This window comes from Octopus bimaculoides, chromosome 1, assembly GCF_001194135.2.
Source record: "Octopus bimaculoides isolate UCB-OBI-ISO-001 chromosome 1, ASM119413v2, whole genome shotgun sequence".
Taxonomy (NCBI): domain Eukaryota; kingdom Metazoa; phylum Mollusca; class Cephalopoda; order Octopoda; family Octopodidae; genus Octopus; species Octopus bimaculoides.
The window spans coordinates 104,744,707-104,751,091 of NC_068981.1; the positions used below are offsets into that span (position 1 = coordinate 104,744,707).

The following is a 6,385-nucleotide window of genomic DNA, read 5'->3' on the forward strand; positions in this document are numbered from 1 at the left end:
TAGATAGATAGATAGATAGATAGATAGATAGATAGATGCAAACATAATGCTTACATACATATATCTATTTATATACATACAGACATATTCATATATATATACATGTGAGTGTATGTGTGTGTGAGCATATACATATGTACATATCTGTATGTATCTATATAATGTACAGATATATGTTTATCCTCGCATATTTATACCTATGTATACACATCACACTTGCAGACACAAATGCACTTCTCTTACACTCTCAGGATTTACACTATCAAGTTCGTTTATATAAAAGCAACACCCAAAATAGTTTGACGTTTTGATACATTTCTATTTAGGACTTTTTTATCCTTTGAAATATTCCCTTATTTAACTTACTGGTTTACCCGCATATTTCTGGATTAAGATTAAAACTAGTATATGAACAAACGAACGCTTTCATTTTAAGAATTGGATTTGTAAATCCCCTTCACCCCTACAATTTCTTTACATTTATCTGTCTGTAAAGAACCAACCTCTTCAACCATCATCATCTCCTTATCGTCGTCATCATCATTATAATTATCATCATCGTCATAATTATCACCATCGTCATCAACTATATCCTACTTGTCGCGATGTGTTCCACCGTTACACTTTTAACTGAAAAAAAAAGGAAAAAGAAAAAAATGAACGACTTAACTATGGAACGAAATAATCCAAGTCATTATCCAAATACTTAATATATAAAACCACTTTAAATGTTATGCTTTAAATGATATAAACTATGGAAGGAAATCGAAGGAACAGTATGAAAAAAATGTTATAAAGATCGATAAATTTGTGCATCAAAATAGAAATACTTTATTATTATTGTTGATGTTGTCAAGGCGGTTTAGTGGCGAATTTGGTAAAGCACTGGTCCACATTCCTAACAGTAAAGAAAATTAGGCCCCATATGAGCCTGATACAAACCAAGCAATCAGTTCTGTGGGGTCCTGGTGGCCCTAACAAATATTGTATAACAAAATTTCAAGAATTAACAACTTACGGTTGATGCAACGAGCGTTTCATTAATACGAATCATAATCTTTTCTACTATAGATACAAGGCCTGAAATTTTAGGGAAGGGGACTAGTCGATTACATCGACCCCAGTGTTTCACTGGTACTTAATTCATTGACCCCGAAAGGATGAAAGGCAATGTCCACTTCGGCGGAATTTGAACTCAGAACGTAACGACGGACGAAATACCGCTAAGCATTTTGCCCGGCGTGCTAACAATTCTGCCAGCTCGCCGAACTATACAAATCATAATAATAGTAATTCTTTCTAATTTTGGCGCAAGGCCAGCAATCTAAGATGAGGGGAATGGAGTCAATGAAAGACAAAGTCGATCTCGTTGAAATTTGAACTCAGAACCGGATGAAATGCCACTAAGCATTTTGTCCGGAGCGGTAACGCTTCTTCCAGCTAATAATGGTAATAGTCTGTTTTGCTAAATGCACAAGACCTGAAATTTAGGGAGAAGTGGCTAGTCGATCACATCGACCCCGGCGATCAACTTGCACTTATTTCATCGTCTCCGAAGGATGAAAAACAAAGTCGACCTCGGCGAAATTCGAACTAAAAACGTAAAGCGGGAAGAAACGCCACTAAACATTTTGTCCGGTGTAATAGCGACTTTGGCAGCTTGCCGCCTTACTGCTGCTAAAAGCAATGCCTGTCAAATAAAAAAAAAACACCTAAGGTTGTCGGATGATGGAACATTACAAGAATAAATTACAGTACGGTGAGTGTTTATGCAGAATCAGCTATGAAAATAAAAAGAAAAAGAACAGGCTTACAAAGCAACAGTATACAAAAGAAATGCAATGAAACATTCTAGTAGGGACACATCTGGTGCCAGTCAAAGAAGTCCACATATCCAGGATTATCTTGATTACCAAAAGCAACAACCCTATACTGGTCGTATGCTCCAGCCTTCTGGCATATATTGAAAGAAGGTCCATTCACGCGGGTCGTTCTCGCAACTCTCACCCATTGACTTTCAACAAATTTAGTTCAGAACAACGCCTTCTGCTTCATCTTCAAGTGAAACTTGAAGTTGATAATGGTTTGACCGAAGTGGAAAATGTCTAATCTCAATCTTTTCAGCTGTTTCCATTCCTTCGCCGTCGTGAAAAAGATCACATCCCGAACAGGTTTGACTAACAGTATTTTCATGTCTGTAGACTATTCCGAACAGGCAATACCCCCACCCCAGTAGCTTTGTCAGGCCAAAGATTTTTGGAAGTTATCTATAGCCCCAGTGCTGAAAACCTTCTGTGATAAACTCTTCAGTTGACCTTCGTCGACGCCTAAACACCCATTGACAATGTCGTCGCTTTTATCCACCCAAGAACCCCCAGAGAAGGCAAAAGTTGATGTAATACCCACTGTTTTGTCCGACGTGTTAAAAACTATGAATATCTGACAACATTCCAAATGCCAGTCGCCCGGCCTTGGTCTCCGTTTGAATCACTGCAATCCGTTTCAAATGGACACTCTGTGAGGAAACATACTGACGAACGACGACAACAGTTTTAAAAAGAAAATTGCCAAGTATACTTTGCTTAAGGAAAAAAAATTACCAGAGCTGTTTTATCAGGAGTAACTTGAACTAAATGTATTCTGCAACTGATAAAAGAAAACAATGTCAAATTAATACCAATACAATTGACTCTGTCAACACCAAACAAATACTTGTGTAGTAGACTATGTCAAGCCACAAATAAGTCTGGGTGGGGTTCTATACATAGACTACATTTCAACACATCGAATGTGTGGTTTTGAGCCCGAGCTGGCAGAATCGTTTGATCGTCGGGGGTTAAATGCCTTGTGTTTTTTCTTCCAACCCATTACATTGCTTTTACACCCCACCCCCACCGGATTGATAAAACTAGGTACCAGTCAAATGCTGAGGGCAATGGTATAAACTAATCGCTTCACTTCAAAATTACTGTCTTTGTGCCTAAATTAGAAAGCATTATTATTGTTTAGTAATCATGAGATTGATAGATTGGCAGATCCGTTAGAGGCTTAAAAAAAAATGCATTGTGGAATTTATTCCGGCTTGTTGCTCTCTGAGTTCAAATCAAGCCAAAGTCAATGGATTAACTGATTCCCCAAATTTGTATTCTTGTATCTGTATCATTTTGCCAAAGTAGCTTCTGCTTTTCTGCGTTAGGGAGTCGATAAAACAGCTAGCAGTAATATACTAGTTTGACTACCTAACTAACTGTTATTTTATCAAATTTTGCTGATCTTATTCGCGTCTGTCAGGATTATTCAATGATTCTGAAGTAGATTTCATCAGAATCATTCCAAAATAGATTTTTTTTAAAGTACAAAATGTCAATGTAACCGAAATCTAAAGGGCATCAAAGGAAGTTATATAATTGTGAAGATGGATTATATAGCAAAAAATTACAATAATTACGAGTTACCAAAATGAAATACTCTAAGTTCTTTGCAAACTTGCTTCATGTACATGGGGGGGGGGGCTCTATCAATCGTCTTGGTTTAACGCTGCCGCTTAGTTCTTGGATAATTTTAATGGTTTCCTGATCTCTGCCCCTGGTCTATGCTTGCCGATGTGAAGATAACCCATTATTTTGATGCGTTGCTTCTTCCAGCTGCAACCCATACGTGGTGGTTTCCCTCTTTTTCCATATTCAAGCAGTAAAAGAATAAACGGATAAAAGGATCCCTAATTTACTCGGGAAAGCCATTGAGATATTTTCTTTCACTAAAATCTGTCTTTGATTATGTAAACCAAAAACTACCACTACCACTACTACTACTACTACTACTACTACTACTACTACTACTAACAAGGTTAGGTCTTCACGGAATGGTGTTTTTAATTTTGGCCTGTCAGAAATACAGCCAAACCTTTCTAATACCATACGCTAACACTTTAAAAAGTGAAGAGCGCATTGTGCTTTTCGATGCACTGCCGGAACACATTTTTCATCATAGTTCTGTTTGATCAGAGTTGGCCTCGGACTAAACTACAACAATAACCACTTTCTTCTTTAGTCAAGATAAAAATAAAAAATTTTAATGCTTCTTCATTTTTTTGTTTGTTCTTTTTATTCAAATCTATTTTACTTGCAGGTTGCTAGTTGGAGCCCCGAATGAACCTTTGATACGGGGAGAAAATAGTTTCTATCAATGCGATATCCAACGGATTGGTTGTCAGAGATTTCTCAATTCATATTCAGGTAAGAAATTTTTTGATTTCTGTAAAGTTCACGAAACCATTTATCTTTTATCTTTCACTTGTTTCAGTTATTGGATTGCAGCCATTCTGGGGCACAACCTTGTAGAAATTTAGTCGAACGGATCGACCCCAGTTCTTATATTTTAAGGCCAGATACTTTTGCCGAACTACTAAATTACGAGAACGTAAACCACCAACACCGGCTGTCAAGCGGTGGTGGCGCGCGCGCGCACACACACACACACACACACACACACACACACACACACACACGCACGCACGCACGCACACGTGTATATGACGGGATTCTTTCAGTTTCCGTCAACCAAATCTACTCACAAGGCTTTGGTCGGCCCGAAGCTATAGTAGAACACACTTGCCCAAGTGAACCCGGGACACCAATTAGTTGGAAAGCAAACTTCTTACCACACAGCCACGTCTGCGCCTATAGAAAAATGTCACTTGCCACTTTGTTTGTTTTTTAAACCCTGGTACTTATCTCTAGTTTTCTTAGCTATAAGTGGTTGAGAGATTTATATTTGGTCTACGGGGGAGGGGTAGCTTTTCCCATAGGATAGAAATTGAAGTCGGTTTTAGATTTAAAAAATTTTATCAGTCCCTTGTTTCTACAAATCGATTATTCATGTAAACTATATTCTAACAGTCTATCAAACACCCCCAGTCTCTGTGACCTCATAGGTAAACACCTCAGTGCACTGGGTCACGTGACAGTTAGGTAACGTGACCGCGACAAAAGCAGCGAATTAGCAGTCATGAAATGTCAAAATAAAGCACCAGTCTACGATGGTGGACTAGCATCTCTTTATAGCATCGGGCGGAAAACGTTATGGACTACTTTGCTGATAGCATTCGAGCCAATTTGGCTTCGGTTTGAGGATGCCTTTCTCCCTCTCAACAGACTCGAAGACTCTGTTATGAGTCATGGAAATCACCTGCTCTCCCGACTAAGCAATAAAAGAGAAAAAGAAAAAGAAAACACGAACCATTGAGTTCTTGGTTGTTCCTCATCTTTCGGTCACCAATTAGAGCATTATTTGATTTTGTTATTATCAAGCACAAACATTAAATATATTTCTCATATCACGATAAAGCTATAACGATGAAACTGCCCAAATGGCAATGAAACTGCCCCTAAACATTAACGTATTACAAGGACAAATTCAGCTAGCCAACCAGGAAATGTAGCCAAATTACCTTCAAATTACACTGCTTCATATTAAAAGGACACATTAATCATGTTTTCCTACATGGCCCCTAAAAAGGGAATACTTTTCACCATTGAAGTGTTAGATCAGGGTTGACCAGAAGGATAAGCAAATCCAATTCATTCAAAGATATGATACAACGTAGAGCATTAAGCTTTCAAGTAACCCAAATCATATTACGATGTATGGAGCCTAAGGTCTTTAGATATGGAAATGCTTCAAACACGAACACCTCGTAAACATTCCAAACGTCCTTTACTTGTACACTACTCACTCTTCTTGAGTGGCAATTAATACTTGGGCCCTTGCGTTTCCTGCTCATTTCACTAAGATAGTATGTTTAGCAGCTGATTATATTTATACAGTGGAAGCTACGTGAAGTCATCGATTTCGGACGAAGACTTTTAGAGTAATAACCGGTTGATAGCATTAAACAAAGGATCTCGTTGGATTCTGAGTGTATTTGATACTTATTTTGATAACGATAACGTTTGTAAATATCACCAGTGACTAGAATTAGTGGCTTCCATTGAATTTGAAATGCTAGCTTTGGTCTAATCGCTTTTTCTCTTTTTGTTTTTTTGCTTTTGTTATAAGAGGGCTGTTGGGTTTGTTGCATAATAGAACAATGTAGTTGTGTTGGTGTCTTGTTCAGTTTGTCCTTCAGATATCAAAAGCTTTTACATATATTCGTAGGTTTATGTCGCACTCACATCTACTAATAACATTTAGAACAGTGTTTGCTTCTCAAGGTGTGGGCGTAGAAATATTTTTGTGGGATGGCGAGTTACTTCAGAATAGGCCTAAGTAATAAGTGAATAAAAACAGAAAATTTAAGGAAAATTTCTTATACACACACAGATACACACAAACACAATACATACATAACTATATATATATATATATATATATATATATATATATA

At 37.5% G+C, this 6,385-nt stretch overlaps 1 protein-coding gene across 1 annotated transcript in view; it reads left to right on the forward strand.

Annotated features, from left to right (window-relative positions):
• Positions 1-4,133: 4,133 nt before the first annotated feature.
• Positions 4,134-6,385, forward strand: part of LOC106871077 (integrin alpha-4) — a 177,565-nt gene continuing 175,313 nt past the window's right edge. Inside the window, exon 1 of the mRNA XM_052968826.1 lies at positions 4,134-4,235. The gene's annotated coding sequence lies outside the window, so the exon portion shown is untranslated. The remainder of the gene's footprint in view (positions 4,236-6,385) is intronic.